A 17,936-nucleotide genomic window follows, 5' to 3' on the forward strand; every position below is an offset into this window, starting at 1 on the left:
GTGGTACTTTCTGGTCTAGTTATGTTTTTCTTTTTCTTTACCACATTCACAGTTGTACAAGTACCTTATGCATTTTGGTGAATTGTTGCTTAGTATAGATCAATAATATCAGTTTGAGTACTGAGTTTCTCTAAGCGCGTAGTCCTTTAAAACCACCTGGTGAACAATTCCATATAAGCCTTATTTAAGAGTCCCTTGAAACTTAAGTATTCTATAGGGATGGTGTCTAATCAGTTTTCTACAACAAATCAGCGCCCTCAGACGTTGGGCAAGTGTTGGAGCTTGCTATAATAATGTGAAATGTGAGCCCTTAGGGTAAATGGTTGTGGGTGGGAAGAAAGTTCAGAGGTGCTGACCTGAGTTGGAAAATGCTACCTAATTCATCCTCCCCAATAGTATGTCAGCATGGAAGCTCTCATAGTGGTAACAGAGATCATTGTAATGCTTGATTTCTTCTTTTGATGAAAACTCCAGAGCCTTTAATTCACATTTTCTTGATATTTTCTCTTCAAGAAGAGAATTCTAGTAGATATTTAAAGAAAATGTAAGCTATTTTTTTTTTCTTTACAACAAAAGTACATACTCATTATACTCATGAAAAAAAAAAAAAAAAAGATTGTAATGGCCAAAAGAAGTAGGGAAATCACCTTCCTTCCATGTTCTTAACCCAGAGAAATAATCATTGTTGTGTGTATGCATTTTTTGGTCTTTTTTTCCTCCAAATGTAATTTTTGAATATTTGAAAAAAACATAGCTATAATCCTGTTGTTTCTATAATTTAATTGCTTACTCCCCCCCCACATTTATTGTAAGATAAAAACATTTTTAATAATATTGCAATTAATTATAAATATCATATTTAATTACAGCTTTATATGATATTCAGTAGATGATTTAATTATCTTTTACTGTGGGATCTTCAAATTATTTCCAATTTCCAATTTAGAATATACCAAAGGCAGTTCTTTGTTGTACTGGGGAACAAAAAAGACTACTCTCAACACCATCCTCTCATAAGTCAGAGTGCACTTCCACCTTATTTCTAAATAAATTTCAGATGGATTGAAGAGTTAATATTTAAATGGTATAATAAAAGGACTAGGAGAATATAAGGGTGAAGATTTAAATAATCTTGGTGTAGAAGGATCTTTCTAAACAAGAAAACAAAGCAGAAACCACAGACAAATAATTGGTAGACATAAAGGAAAAATAAGAAAAAAAATTACCTAAAAATCTCTTAGAAATCAATGATAGGACAAAAAAAGTATAAAAATGGTCGAAATTTGATGTACAGATGATTCACTACAGGAAAAAAAGACAGATTTATTTAAAATATTCATATAGACTATTAATAAAAGATATGTAAGCTAAAATAATGATATATCATTTACCCTGTCATACTTAGAAATCTTAAAATATTTAGAACACCTTATGTCATCATGTACAGGCAAATAGGCACTTCCAAACACAGAGCGGAATTGTAAATTGGTACAACTTCCCTAGAAGATATTTTGACAATATGTCATGGATGCCAAAAAAAAAGTACACATTTTAAGAGATGTTATCTATGTATTACTTTTCGAAGTTGTATTGAATTGCATTAGCAATGTGTGGTATGATGTTCGCTCAAAAGATGGCATTAATCATATGAATGCTTGTGTCATTCATTGTATTATGACTTTAATAGTTTTTTTTCCCTTTCTTAAAATGTGCATAAATTTTTTGGCACCCTCGGTATATCAAAGACCCCAAATATTGAATACTTTCAAGAAATTCTTAGGATTTATTCTAAGGATATTATTAATTAAGTGTCCATAGATATGTGTGCATAAATATTCATTTCAGTGCTCTAAATAATAATGAACAATTGAAAGCAACCCAAATGTTAACAACAATGGGTTGTTAAAAACATTTTGGCATGATCATACAATAGAAAGCCATGTGATTCCCAAATAAAATGATGTAAATTTATACATAGTGTTATAGAGTTGAGGACAATTATCTATTAAATGGAAAAGGCAATACTGAATAACATATATGGCATTCTGTTTTTGCATGTATGTATTTATGTTTCTGATTACTTGGGGGGAAAATCTGGAAGACTAGGCAAGAAAATGTTAGCAGTAGTTATTTCTGGGTCTATATTTCCTATTAGAATCATGTACTTCTTAGTCTGTACTTTTTAAATAATAAAACATGTAAATAATATTTTGATAAGTACTTAAATCCATATATCCTCACGTGCATTTATTATTTTTTCCCTTAGGGTATATGACTAGAAATAGGACAATTAGTTCAAAAGATGTATATATTTTTGAAACTCTTGACATAGCTTGCAAATTGCCTTGTATTAACATGACATCCCCGTGGGCATTAACATAAAGGTGCCATTTTTACCATATTCTAATCATCATTGGTGAAGTGATTACTTGTAAGAGTACATTTCTAAATTTTATATATTTGTTAATCTGTTGAATTTTCACTTTTGGAAATTTTTTCTTTGAGAGCATATTTTATTTGTTTGTTTGTTTATTGAGGGCAGATTTTTAAAAACATAACAACAGAGCTTGTATTGCAGGCAATGGGTTTTCAGATAATCATGGAAACAAACTGGCTTTTCACAGGCTACAAAAATGCTACAGGAGTACTATGACTGTTTTTTGCTAAGAGGACAGGTGGTACACATATTCACTAATATTGATCATTTTCTTATTGTCTGCTTTTTGCAGTTCAGCAGGGCCCATTGAAGGATCTTATGCCCTTTTGATCTTCAGTCCAAAGAATGAGTCAAGATAAAGGTAAAGCATATTTTACTGCATCCTATTTCTAGGGCATGGTGTTTTCACTGTACTAAAGAAAGGAGTTTAAGATTCTGGACACTGGAAGCAATTGTCTATTTTGTTCATTCTTTCCTCTTTAAATCACTCTCATACAGCCAGTGGAAGATATGGGAGGAATTATATGAGGTGTCTATTAGCTCTAGTCACTGAGACAAATGTTTTTTCTTCCTCTCCCTCCATCCACCTCCAGCCCCCCTTCTTCCCTTTCTCCCCCTCTCTCTGCAAAAGTTTCAAAGCCCTATAAAGCATGCATTTTACCAAGCCTTGTCTTTTGGGCAGGATACTTCACAGGAATCTTGGGATTATTGGGCTCTGCTGTTTTAGTAGAGAATTCTAGCTGCTTGCAAAGACTGGTACTCTTCTCTTCTTCTTGGGCACAAAGTTAGACTATACTTCCCAGCTTTCTTTATAGTGAGCGGTGGTCTTATGACTGAGTTCCAGCTACAGCAATGTGATTGGAGTGATTAGTGTCACTCCTAGGGCATGCCATAAAATACTCCTGTATATGATTCTTCCAGTTGTCAGGATTGGACACATCACTCATGGAGACACTGGGATCCATGAATTCATGGTGCTGTAACCTCTAAGTTAGATAAAGAGTGTTTATCAATGCAGGAACACTTTCACATGATATAAGATTTAATATCTGGTCATAGATCCTGGCGGATGTTTCTAACATGCTGCTAGGATGGCTCTTGAAAGTCTGGAGAAGGCAATGGCCTGCAGTAAGTGGAAAAGAAAGGCTGGTGGAAAGGGATATACAAAGTTTCAGTAAACTGTGCATGCCAGAGTGACTATAAGGTTGGAAGATCCACCAGCCAACCATGATGAGTGGGAGAGTCCAGAGTCTACTCCATTTATGCAGGTGAGAGGATCACCAACATCACTGAGCAACTCAGTGTTGCTTATTCTTCGAGGATGAAAACTGACCCCAGGAGAAGTTATTTCAGAACTGGCTTCTCTATAGCAGTGGAGATAATAGGACCTCAAAATAATAGAGACCAGGTGGAGGCATTTAATCATCAGATAAATCATCAATTATCATAATAATTGGATGGTCAGAGTAACATAGAAAGGGGCCCGATCTGCAAGGAGCTGTAGCAATGACTAATAGAACATGGCAACTCTAAGGGTAAATAGATGGGCTGTCAATAAAGGGGTTGCTCAATTTACTCAAACAAAAGAAATCAAGGATGGGTGATCAGGAGGCTGAAGTCACAATCTCGTGTATGTTTTCTGGACATGAACCTTCTTTTAAACCTGTAACTCAGTGACTGAAGGAGATTCTGAATCTCCAAGAAGAAGAACCCTGCAAAATCACAGATTTTCTCTGCCCTTCCTCAAAGTGACCTACTGTCATTTACTTAGGTATCCATATTCTGAGGCAAAGGGTAATATCTAGCCATTTCAAGAACTACTGGACATAGAGTCCAAGCTGATATTGGTACCTAGGTATACATGCCACTATGGGAATATATAGTGTCCAGGAAAAAAATGGACCCCTGGTCCAGGACCTGTTCACAGTGGATGCACTTGTTCCATAGATCCACATAGTGCTTAATTCTCTGTCCCAGAATGAATATCAGAATGAACATACTTAGTCGTTGGCAGAATTCCCACATTGTTTCTTGGCCTGTGGAGTAAGAGCTATTCTATAGGGGAAATTCAAATAGAAGGCTCTGGAACTCCCCCATTCCAAGGAAAGAATAAAAAAACAAACACAACTTCATCCTGCAGAAGAATGGTAGAAATAGTGCCTACTTTAAAGCCTTTATGGTTTGCAGGGATGGCGGTCCCATTATATTCACCAATTAGTTCACCGTTCTCACCATGATGATGCAGACAGGCCCTAGAGGATGCTAGTGAACTATCATAAATTTAAATAAGTACTAGTCTTAATTGCAGTTGCTGTGCCATATGTGGTATATTTGCGAGAGCAAAAATTAACACTGCCTAAAGATATGTAATGTGTCTACTGATCTTGCAAATACATTCTTTTCCACTTCTACTCAGATGAAGGAATAAAACCAATTTGCATTCACATGTGCTGGACAACATTTTACATTTATGATTTTTGTCCCAGGACTGTGCTAACTTACTGGATCTGACATAGTATAATCCAGTGGGAGCTGGAATGTCTGAACATTTCTCAGAATACCAATTTTAGCTGAACCAGTGTTATCATAGTTATAGGATCAGATAGGAAACATATGGGAAGTACATTAGAAGCATTGCTCTATGTAAGAAGAGGGTGGACGATAAATCTTATGAAGTTTTGTTGTCCTGCCAATCAGTGAAGTTTTTAGAGGTTCACTATTTTGTGGCATGCCAGAATATTCTCTATATATTAAGGACAAAATGTTTTATTTTGGACTTCCCACCACTAAGAAGGAAGTATAACACTTGGTAGATATCTCTGCATTATGGAAGCATGTATTCCACACATACAGCTGTAACCCATTTGCCGTGTGATTAGAAAGACTACTAGCTAAATGTTAATGAGCACAGAGCAGTAAAGCTTTCTGTATGCTATCCAGGCTACAATGGAGGCAGCCCTGGAATTTTGGCCATTATTGGACAGTTCCTATAGTGTGATAGATTCTCTGCATGGGAAAAAAAAAGATGCTGTGTGGAGTTTTTGGCAAGCTACAGTAGAAACATCACAACATAGACCTCCAGTGTTCTGAAGCAAGGTCAAGCTCTGTGTAGCAGTGAATTGCATACCATGTAATAAAGCGCTCGTGCCATGCTACTGGGCACTGATAAAGATGGTGCTCCACCATGAGCTATTAAGCAACCCTGTGGACAGAACTGCTCATTATAAGTTGGGTTCTGTCAGATCCATGAAGTTACATGTTTGGACAGATCTAACCAGGGATAGAGTCATTCTGATGAGTACCACGCAAGATCCCAGGAGTCACGTTGGAACACAAGACTAAGAAAGACTGGCCGGAGCTGGCCAGTTAACTGACTGAGTGGGGCCATTTTCTAGTCACGCTCCTTGTCCTCAAAGAGTTCTATTGTAAAATGAGTTGTACATTGTCCTGCAAATGTTTGGGAATTACTGCCAAACTTCTAATATTCAAATGGTTAGGGTCATGTTTCTGTAAGTGCTTTGAGACTCAATATTTTAAGTAACTGTATACATCATGAAACTGACTTTCAGTTAAATTCTAGAGCTTTCATAAATGCTAGAATGATGCTGACATTGAAAACATTAGCAACATTCCTCACCTCCAGTATTCTTTATCTACTTTCTTCTTTAATTTTTCCACCACAATTTTCATGTAACACATTATATAGTAATATTTTGTCTTGTTTATTGTCTCTTTCCTGCACTGGAATGTAAACTCAATAAGAATAGTAGTTTTTGTCTATTCTGGTCACTGCTATTCCTATCCCTAGATATCCCTAGAACATAAGACTGTGCCTGACATTTTATATATATATATATATATATATATATATATATATATATACATATATATACATATATATACATAGTTGTATATGCATATATATATACATATACAACTACTTTATATATATATATATATATATATATATATATATATATATATATATAAAGTAGTTGTCCAATAAATATTTTATGAATGAATGAATGATACATAGGAGTCTAGTGCAGTATCCTATTTCTGTTGTCTTTGGTTAGTGAAGGTACATTAGTACACTGAACTTGGAATGAAACAGAATGGCTACTCCAGTTATAGCAACAGTGAGGAGATGTGGGGAAGCCACTTTATAAAGCTGGGATTATTTCCTGACTATTCCTTTGTACCCTACCTTGTGAGGGAATATCAGCCGTACTAGTTAACCATACACCCAGCTCTAAAAAATTTGTCTAAATAGAAGGAAAAAAACAAACATAGGAAAATGCTGGTCTCTAGGGATATTTTTAAATTGTTCATTTGGTGAAGGCATACCTGTGAAGAGGATATACCTAATGGCTTGTGGGCTGCCCCTTTGAAAAACTTGGATGGACAGCCCAGACTTGCTCCACTCTGGGTATTGTGAAATTCTCTCTTACTCTTGCTTCTTCTTCCCTTGTGTTTCTATCTTCTTTGAACTAGAATAGCCTTGCCCTCAGAGTGATAGTTTCAGTGGGTCAACGTTTATGGTGGATAAATAGGAATTTATAGTTTGGTTAGCCTATGAGCATGCCAAAAACAGCATGTGGATTTAACTCAACCCACTAGCAGATACAATGCAGAATGGGAATGAGGAAATTAGCTTTTATGTCCAACAGCATGCCTAACGGCAAAATAGTTTATTTTGATGGTGAGACTATAAATGTCTCAGAGAACAGGGAGTTAACATTGATGCCTCTGTACTCTTAGAATCAGACTTGAATTCAGTGGTTCCTGAAGATTCCAACAGCCACTTCTCATCAACATTCAAATTGAATTCATATCTGCATCAAGATAAGAAAAAGTATATCTGACAATTTATTCCTACAAACTATCACATATCTACTTTCTATCTTAGGGAATTTATCACCTAAAACTCCCATGTAACACATGGCAAGTCATACAACGCAAGAATCAGAGAACCCTTGCCTTGGCACAGCAGTGGAAGCATATTTAGGAGAATTTTGAGCTAATGTTGTGTTCCAGTCCCAAGTGAAAAAAAAATAATAATTTAAATTGACCCAAGTTCTTGATAACCTCTTCAATGTGCTTGCATAAACCTCTGTACTGTTCCATTAGAGTATAATCACTTGAAATTCATTTTCTGTTGAGGGTTCATTATAAATGATGAAATTATGCCCAAGTACTATCACTAGAGTGAACTATAAAATGAATTTCTGAAGCTTCAGTGTCTACAATAAATATATTTTTTTCAAATCTGTCAAAATGACAGGGGTTTATAGAATAACACTTGAAGGAGGCTGTCTTGCATCCTTTGGATTTTAGCTGAATGTGCAGAGTGCCTTAAGGAAGTCCCATGTGCTCTGAATTGCACTGCATTCCATCCCAGTTCCAGCTACCTTTGCTTACTGAGTGACCTGACGCCAGTAACCACATTGACACATTGACAACAATAGCTGCTACAGGACTGATGGCTATTTATTGAAAGTCAGGAACTTAATGAGGTGATATATATATATATATATATATATATATATATATATATATATACAAATTAATTAATTTATTCCTCATAAATTCTACTATGGATACACCTATGGACTGTTGCTATTGGAATCTCCATGTTACAGGTGAGAGAACTAAGGCTCAATGAATTTAAATAATTTTATCCCAAATGTTATGCAGTTAGTAAGTGTGATTGGCACATATTCCAAAGCAGATTTTCTCAACCACAAAGCCCATGCTTACCGCCGTTATGTTGGCTGAATATTGCTATCGTTGGGATATCTTCTGACATCCATACCATTGTTTAATGTTTACCTGGAACTATCTGAAAAGGTGGTAGAAAGATACCCAATTACTGTCCTGTTTCTTTTTTAACAAAGCCTCTCTCTATCCTATGAGCTAAATAGTTTTTTTTAAAGGTGTAAACGATGAAAGCAAGTATTTGTTTAAGATATACTATATACAAAGAAAGAACTATGTTCACTTGAGAGACAGCATAGCATATCAGAATACCAGGTCTAGATGTGACCTAGGAGGTATGCATGCCTGAGTGCCAATCATGGGTTTGCTACTTACTGGCTGAGCCCTTCGTTGGTATTCTGGTCAGTTGCCCATTTGCTCTTAGAGCCATTCCTCGTGGTTCCCTTGTTCCTTTCTGTATTGCAGGGCCCTAATTTCAACAAGTGCATTCTGCATGTTCTTTTGCCAGTTGGACTCTAGCTAAGACCAGCTAATGGAAGTCATTGGGAGAAGACTGGAACTGAGAGGAAGCAGGTTCTTTCTCTCCTGCTTTCTCTACTTTAGTAGGACATCATCGGTGGTTTCATCTCCTTTATAGTTCCCAGTTCCTGCAGGATAGTGGTTCTAGCTTATACTAGGCCACTCTGGTAACACCACCTACTCTTTATCCTGCGTGTCCTAGGGCTGGTGGTGGCCTCCTGCTATTCCTGAGCTCTGGATTTCTTCACTGTCCCCTGTTTGCCCTTTCAGATCCTCCGTCACCTTAGTGAATAGTTTTGCATGGTAATTATCCCTTATTGAACAACTTAATGTTCCGTTTGGTTAACTGAACATGACTCATATAGTATGACCAAATATTTAAATTCATGGGGATTCCATTTCCTTATTTACAAAACAAGGATGAAAATAACTACTTGCAAGTTATTTAAATTGTCAGTGCTCCAGTTTATCATTTGTGAAAAGTGGATAAGAATACTATTTACCTGGGAAATAAATAAGCTAATTGCTAAAAGAAATAAACCATTTAAATTCAGTAGGTTAGCCTACCAGGTGAGCAGTCTAAGGCAACACAGGGTAGAAATAGGGGTTGGGGTCAAGTCTGTAGTTCACAGTCATTCAGCATCTCAAGCTGGTGACAACTTTGGTGTCTCCAATACATAGCTTCCAAGGTTGCCTGGGAACATTCCAAGATGTTCATCCCACTAACCAGAACAATGAGAGAATCATAGGGTGACTCTTACGGGCTCAGCCTGGAAGTGGTTCTCATCACCTCCAGGGAGACGGGGAATCCAGTCATGGTAAGTGTCAAGGAGGGAAAGAAAATGGTTTTGATGATCAGCTAACAATTTCTGCCACAGCTTCATAGGGATCTTATGAGGATTGAATTAGTTAATAATCTAGACTATTTAGAACAGTGCTTAGCACATAACTAGCATTATGTAAGTATAAGGTATTACAGTTATTATCACTATTAAGTGAGATAATGTTTATACAGAGTTTAGCAGAGTCTGACACACATAAAATGATAAAGACATACAATAAACATAATATACCATCAGCAGCATCACCAATATAACCATCATCCTAGAATTGAGATCTGAAAATTAAATTTGGTTTACCACTATCTTGGGCAATAATTTTCTTTTTAATTTACAGTTTTGCATCTGCAAAATATAAATGTCAGTATTTTTATTGATGATGAAAAGGATGATAATAAATTATAGGTGGCTAGGACTATATTAAATGACTTTGGATATGAACTTGCCTACTGCAATATTTAGTACATGATTTATACTAAAAAAATGATTAAGTCTCATCTCCTTCCATAGATTCCAAGGATAAGAGGAAGGTGGAAAAGACCCAAAGATCAATAAAAATAGTTATTGTCCATAAAGCCAGATATAATCTGGAGGAAGAAAAGAAATATATCACACAATATTCTAGGTACTTTGGATTTCATGGATGATAACATTCTAGTTGTGAAACAAATGATAAAAAAGTAAATAAATAAATATGTGTACGTGTGTATGTGTACCCACTCATATGTTCAGATAGAAGTGCTACAAAAAAATAAAATAAAATAAAATAATATAAAAAAGGAGAGAGAAGATATATGGAGTACTGGTGGCAGTGGGTCTTATTTAAGGCTTTCTGTAAAGAGGTATTTGAGTAGAGATATAAAGTGTGTAATGGAGTTGGTAATGAGGGGAAAGGAAAGTGCAGTGTCAGCTAATATAACATATGGCCTCAGGATGAAAACTGGAATATAGGTTTGATGGGATGTCCTGATTTTAATTTTTAGACAACCAGTGTTTATTATCAGATAATCTTTCCCATGATTAGAGAAGGGAAAAGAGGCCAAATACAAGGAACTGTTGTAAAAATAACGTAAAGAGTTGGTCAGTAGTAGGGATCATTCTTGGGATTAGAGGGAGAGCAGTACTGAGAGATTCTACCCCAGGTTAGTCCCTTGGCGAGACTCTTCCTAGCATATGGGGAATGACAACACTGAGTCAACTGTACATGTTCTGGTGTAGACAATTTGAACCAAGGGCATCAAAAGGAAAAAATAAAAGAGATGGTGTATGGTGAGGTGTGTTCTGGAAATCTGCCTATATAGTGAATTGAAAAGAATCATGTCTTGGATCCCCTACTTGACATGAGCCAGTCAGAATTTTATATGAATTGTGAGGGCCATGTGGGAAAGAATGACAACGACGATAGACCTTATGTGGTGTAGTGCTCAAAGTCGTGGACCAAAAAGTGGACTGTGTCCTTGTCTCACCTCTTACTGGTTTAGTTGGTGATATTGTATTTCTCCATCTGCAAATACTTTCTGACCCACAGTGCTGACCTCTGGTGACGTGAAATTCAATTCAACAAATATTTGTTGACCTTTCTAATGTGCCAGGTGGTAGTATACTTCTGGGTATACAGCAAGGAGATTATGTTTTAGTGAGCAGTCAGACAATACAAAACACATATATGAGTAGCAAGAATAGTACATTAGATGGTGTTAAGAATTACATAAAAATAAATAAATAGGGAGTGTCAAGGAAGGGTCATATTTTAAGTAAGATGGTCAGGGAAGGCCTCAAAGAAAACATGAAATATATGTAGAGAAGCTAAGAAAATGAGGAAAGCAGTTGGCTTTCTAGGGATCGATTATTTTAACAGAGGAAGCAGGTTGAGTAAGTGTCCTGGTGAATGTATGTACTTGGCGTGTTTATGGAACAAGAAAGCCAGCATGTGAGTGAGGAGAGGATAGGGGATGATTCAGAGAAGTAATGGGATAGGATGGGTGGAGCAGACCAAGGGATGGAACCAGGTCTGTAGAACCTTGGAGACCACTGCTTTTAGTTAGAATGAAATTCAAAGCCATTCCAATGTATTGAAAAGAGGAATTATATAATCCGATCTATGTTTCAACATGACGCCTTAGTTATTATTCATTGATAGAATTAAATTGGGCAAGGGCAGGAGGAAGGAAACCATTTAGGAGTTCACACCGTCTGCTTACCAAATCCTGGGATGTCTGGGAAACAAATTAGAAGTAAGAAGACTGTTTATAAATATGAAATCAGAACAAAAGAAAATAGCTGGATACGGATGGCACAGGCCATGTGGACCCCAGAGCATGGTCATTATTGCAGAGTACACCAGTTTGGTGAGCCAAATGCAAATTTTCCATATAATATCTCTCTCTTCCACCCTCTTTTCTTCCCTCCATCCCATCTTTCCTCCCTCCCTCCCTCTCCTTTTCACTCTCTGTGTCTTCCTCTCTTTTTATGTGACTATATGCTCTGACAAATGTTGCCTTCTAGTCTCTGGTGTCTCATTTCTAAAAACACATGCTAATCAACATCTTATATCTAGTTACAAAATTTCTTTATGATAGGCATTTCAGGTTTTTGGGTTTGTTTCGTTTTAAATGGCTAGCTTTCTTTTTAGGAGCTCACATGTGTCCTTGCCAATCTGAAGAAAGCATCCCAACTTGTCAGGCATACACTTATGATCATATCTTATTTCTTGGAAAATCCTCTATTATTTCTCCTGGAAGGAAGATTAATGCTATTTACTTTGTCTTTCATTATATTACCTTACAGTCAGAAAGCATCATTTTCTGTCCTGCCTTTTGACTCCAGCAGTTTTCCTGATAAGAGTCCTGCTAACCTATATTACCTGCTTAAAAATCTCTGTTCTTTGGAAACTATTTAATGCTTTATCTTAGAAAAGGCCCACTAATGAACTAAAGATTGACATAGTAATTGTTGTTCCAAAGGGAAAACATTCAGGGAGTGAGGAGTATGGTATTCTTTGGTTTCATTTCAATGGTAGCAATCAAACTTCTAATTAAAATTAGTCACTCAATTGCTTTCTAAATGATTCTGGTGACTTCATTAATCTGCAGTGATGAGCTACCTCTGTAATATTTAATATCCTGACAAGACAAGCCACATATTATCAAGTACAAGTGAATTCTCAGTCAGCTTTCTGATATTTCTGAACACTGGGAATGTATTGCTTCTCTTGTATGATGAGGACATCTTTTCAGACATAGTGCGTGTCCTAAACTGACTGAACACTTGTCTAACATTGTAAACTCCCAGAGGGCAGACACGAGTGGCAGCTATAATGCATTTTAGCTCACTTGAAGGAGTACGAAGAAGAGGTGATAAAGCTGCTCGTCCACTCTCTCAGTCATCGGCTGGAACTCCCTTGGTATTGAGGGTGAAGAGGCGACTCTCAGAGGTGAACGATATCTCTGCTATCTCTGAGCCAGAGATGCACTCTTGTAAGCACGTAACATGTCCAGAAGTTGCTTTTCTTACATCACTCTGTCCCTAGTGCATACCCATCATGTTCCTCATCTTTATTTCCAGTCCCATCTCTTGTGATCCAGACTCAACTATCCAACTAATTTCTGTGTGTCACTTGCATAATTAAGAGTCAGAGCCACTTAACATGTTCGAAAGTTAACTTACTAGTTTTACTTCAAAATATGCTTGTCCTCCAGGGATCCCAGTTATCTGTGTCACAAAGTTGAGAATCCCTCCTCAATCCCTTTCTTCACTTCCCTTATTCAATCAATGACCAAATCTTAATCCTTCCATTTCTAACATTTTTCCATCCTCTCCTTTTCTTCATTCCTGACACTTCTTTTATTCAGGCCATCACTGCCCCAGGCTGGTCTGGATGGCTGCCTCCTAAACACTCTTCTCCCCTTCCTGATAGTAATCTAAATCTTGTTTATATATACATGCCACCTCTACGTGGTCTGAGTGATTCAGGGAAAGCTGATCCAATTCCCAGCTTCTGGGATAGGTCTGATTAGTCCAATGGTAATTCTATACTCTTACCCCAGTGATTGGTTTGGGAACCTAGGTTTCCACATTCTGTGGGTAAAAGGTTGAATCAATAGCACATGATCCATTTTGCTATTGAGATGCATGGGGATGATTTCTGGGGCGTTGTAGTGATGATATGAAATGAAGCCTGGATCCGTTTACCAGCATAAGGAAAACCAGCCAGAGGATGAAGCATAGCCAAGGGAAAAGAAAACAAATGGATGTGGAGAAACTGCATTAAGTCGTACTTGAAGCTCACCCCGCTTCATTAATTTCATTCCATGAGCCAATAAGTGTACATATTGATAAACTGAATTTGACTAGGAGCGTCTCTCATTTGCAACATAGAATTCCTAACTGACACATCTTCTCTTGCCAGACTTACCACAATGGTCTGGCAACTCATTTCTCTATCTATGGTATATACCACTCCAGTTCACCACCCACTTTCCTGACAGAGCAACCTTTCAAAAAAGCCCCATAGAGCTATGCATGTGCTTCCCATTTAATCACCTACCATGGTAACCTATTATCTTCAGAATAAATTAAACCTCATCAGCATGACACACAAGGTCCTACATTATTGGATTTTTTTTTTCCTGCCTCCCCAGCCTCATATCTCATTTCTTCCCAAAGTGAATTTTATGCACAACTCTGCTTAACTAATTTTGGCTCCTAGAATAGAAAGTCTTTACCACTCACCTCTCTGTCTCTGTGTGTGCAGCTTCCTCATGTTAGAATTCAGCTAATTCCAGTCTATTCAGCCACCACGTACTTCGAACCTACAGTGTACCTACATATGTGCAGTGTGCTGGCGAAGCTCCTCCCCTCGCTGTTTACCTGGGCAGGTTCTGCTGCAAAGCCTATCTGCTCTCTCCCTTGTTTTGTGTCTCCCTTCCTGCCTTCCTGTTAGCACACATCACTGTCTGTTTCACTGGTGTGCTATAATTGGTCTCTCCTTGGTTCCTCCCTTGAAGGCAAGAGCTATTTCTTAGTTATCTCCATATCCCCAGTTCCTAGTATTGAGGTTGGCATAATAACTTTTTCATGGATTTAAGTAAGCAGAAAGCCAGGTTATTCAAATTGTGTGGTATATTAAATATCAGCTAATCCTAAAGTTCAGTGAAGGAGGTGACCTATGATGAAGAACGGCAACTGATACTTGGTTTCCATGCAAGAAAGGTCATAGCAAGTAAAGGGGCCAAGAGTGACTGGCAAGCACATGCAGATGCAAGGGGCATCGTGTCTCAGCTCAGCCCATCGTCGTCCGGGAGAAAAATGGGGCCTGCATTGCTAACACTTCTGACATATGATCACGGAAGAAAAGAAACCTGCCATGCAGGCTAATACAGTAGGAGGATCTCGCATCTGTGAGCTAGATATGCCCATGCCTGGTAGTCAGCATTCTTGGATTTATTCCAACTCCTTAATTTTACAGGTGAGGAACCAAAAGCAGGACCAAAACAGTATCCCCTGAGAGATCCTTAATCCAGGGTATGCGCCTCTTCTGTATGCTCGCATGGCCCCCTTAGAGCATGCTATGTCTCCCTCCTCTGTTACAGTGCATGTTCTCTGAGTACAGAGAATGCCGTTTCATCCTTCATAGGACCAGGTACTGAGTAAGTGTTCAGTGGCTGCTCCTTGAAGGGACACTGAATGGAAACCATGGACAGCATTTGACTCTTGACGTCACCACCACCTTTAACAAGTAGATTTGTTGATTCACCTCACAGGATGTTGACTAAAGCTGTCTGTGCTGAGCCCTTGGACGTTGGTAGAGTTATGCAGATAACAGCTCTACTGCAAGACAAAGGTCAAATAGAAGGATGATGTGTTGTGTGAGGCAAAGAGGAAGGAGTGTTAGTAATGGAGGGGCGTGCGGGAAGCTGTCTAAATGGAATGACCAGAGATACGTAAGATTTTGACAGGTAGAGAATTAGCTGTTGGCCTGGGGAGTCGGTGTGCAGTCTCCAGCGATCCCTGGACATGCACGCACAGTGTCTGCCTCTATGAGCCCCTCTGTACTGGTGCCTTCATGAAGTGGCGTTCTTCAGGGTCTAGAGCAACACCTTAAAGCAAATGCTCTCCAGATAGAGCCAGTTTATTTCCTGTCTGTGGTTTTGGACCTGAGAGGATACAGTCAAAACAAAGCAAAAAATACAAATAAAACAAACAAAAATACTATCAACAAAATGAAAGTCCCTGGAGATTTTAGGGGAGTTTTGAAGCCACTTGCTGATTATGTGTAACCCAGTGGAATTGTGCCTCCAGGTGAATCCCAGACAATCGTAAAATGAGGCCACTCCTTTCCGTAGGCGCAGGTTCTTGTCATCGAATGGAGAATTCTGCCTGTTTGGAACTTCTGAAGAAGCTTGCTCTACTTGCATATTTGCCAAAAACTCTTTCAATGTAAGACTTGGTGCCATCCTTCCAGAGGTTATGCATCCAGCTGGTTTTTCATGCAATAATAACTGGATACCATTATTGTGCACCTACTGAGTGCCAGGATGCTTCTGTCGTGATCACTATTTCACCTAACAAGCTTTCAGAGTAGGTGTTCTTGCTTTCCATTTACAAATGAAAAACAAAGACTCAGAGAGGTTGAGCCACACAGCCAGAATGTGGAGGAGCTGCAAATTGAATCCAGCTGTAAATGACTTTTTAAAACTGGAGTTCTTTTTATTTCATTTGGTGTGGGGGATGTGTACAAAGACTCAAGGTCAAAATCTCAGGGCTTGAGAAGACTTTGTCATTTATTAAAAGTGAAACTTTGCTCACGACGCTTATTTTCTCTGATCCTAATACCTGAAATGGAGATAATAATAATAATAATCCTTCTGCTATCCACTTTACTTTGTTCTTGTTTTGCTCAAATAAGAACATATAATGTCAGATTAGCAACTTAAATATTAAGCATTTAGTTATTTGGAGGGAATGGACCTGGTGGAAATCATAACAACCATTCTTAGTCATTTCCTTTGGAAGATAAAGACCTGATATTTTTGCAGTAGTCTGGTATAACGTGATGGTTAAAAGTGCAGCTTTTAGAATCAGGTATATTGTGGTTCCAATTCATGCTGTATCCATTTCATATTAGCTGTGATAGGCAGAATAGCGGCCTTACAAGGATGTCCATATGCTAACCCCCAGAACCTGGAATATGTCAGATTACATGGCAAAGGGGAGTTAAGGTTGCAGATGAAATTATGTTTGGTAATTTGCTGATTTTCTTTTTTTTTTTTTCCAACTAATATGTTTACTCTATTCCTATCAGTAAAAATGATTAATTTTCTAATTTTCAATTACAGTTGACATTCAATATTATATTAGTTTCAGGTGTACAGCATTATGATTATACATTTATATATAACATACAAAGTGATCCCCCTGATGAATCTTGGACCCGTCTGACAACATATATAGTTATAACAATATTATTGACTATCTTCCATAGCTGTAGTTTATATCCCCATGACTGTTTTGTAACTGCCAATTTGTACTTTTTAATCCCTTTACCCTATTCACCCAGCCTCCCAACCTCCCTCCCATCTGGCAAGCATCTGTTTGTTCTCTGTATCTATGAGTTTGTTTTGTTTTGTTTGTTCATTTTTTTGTTTTTTAGATTCAATATATAAGTGAAATCGTATGGCATTTGTTTTTCTCTGTCTAACTTATTTCACTTAACATAATACCCTCTAGGTCCATCTTCGTTGTTACAAATGGTAAGATTCCATTGTATGTTTGTACCACTCCTTCTTTTGCCATTCACCTTTTGATTGGAGCATTTAATCCCTGTACATTTAAAGTAATTATTGATAGGTATGTAGTTATTGCCTTTTTATTGTTTTCTGATTGTTTTTGTAGCTCTTCTTTGTTCCTTTCTTATTGTCTTGCTCTCTTCTCTTGTATGTTGTTTTCTGTAGTGTTATGTTTGAATTCCTTCCTCTTTACTTCTTGTATCTCCCTTGTTGATTTTTGGTTTGTGTTTACCATGTGCTTCATATATACCAAGCTATGTTTATAGCAGTCTATTTTAAGTTGATCGTTGCTTAAGTTCAAACACATTCTAAAATCACTACCATTTTTACTCACCCACACCACGTTTATGTTTTTGTCATTTTTTTATTTCTTTTGTGTGTGTGTTTGTATGTGTCCCTTTATTTACTACTGTAATTACACATGATCTTCCTACTTTTTTTAAATTAAAGTTTATTGGGGTGACAATTGTTAGTAAAGTTACATAGATTTCAGGTATACAATTCTGTATTACATCATCTATAAATCCCATTGTGTGTTCACTACCCAGAGTCAGTTCTCTTTCCATCACCATATATTTGACCCGTTTACCCTCTTCTAGAGCCTCCCTCCCCCCTTACCCTCTGGTAACCACTAAA

General features: G+C 37.5%; 1 long non-coding RNA gene across 1 annotated transcript in view; it reads left to right on the top strand.

The window, feature by feature from the left end:
• Positions 1-2,729: 2,729 nt before the first annotated feature.
• The window catches only part of LOC141572377 (uncharacterized), a 236,051-nt gene continuing 220,844 nt past the window's right edge, over positions 2,730-17,936 (top strand). Inside the window, exon 1 of the long non-coding RNA XR_012497740.2 lies at positions 2,730-2,798. This is a non-coding gene — a long non-coding RNA (uncharacterized LOC141572377). The remainder of the gene's footprint in view (positions 2,799-17,936) is intronic.

This window comes from Rhinolophus sinicus, chromosome 14 (genome assembly GCF_057876585.1).
Source record: "Rhinolophus sinicus isolate RSI-liver-muscle chromosome 14, RSI-T2T, whole genome shotgun sequence".
Lineage (NCBI taxonomy): Eukaryota > Metazoa > Chordata > Mammalia > Chiroptera > Rhinolophidae > Rhinolophus > Rhinolophus sinicus.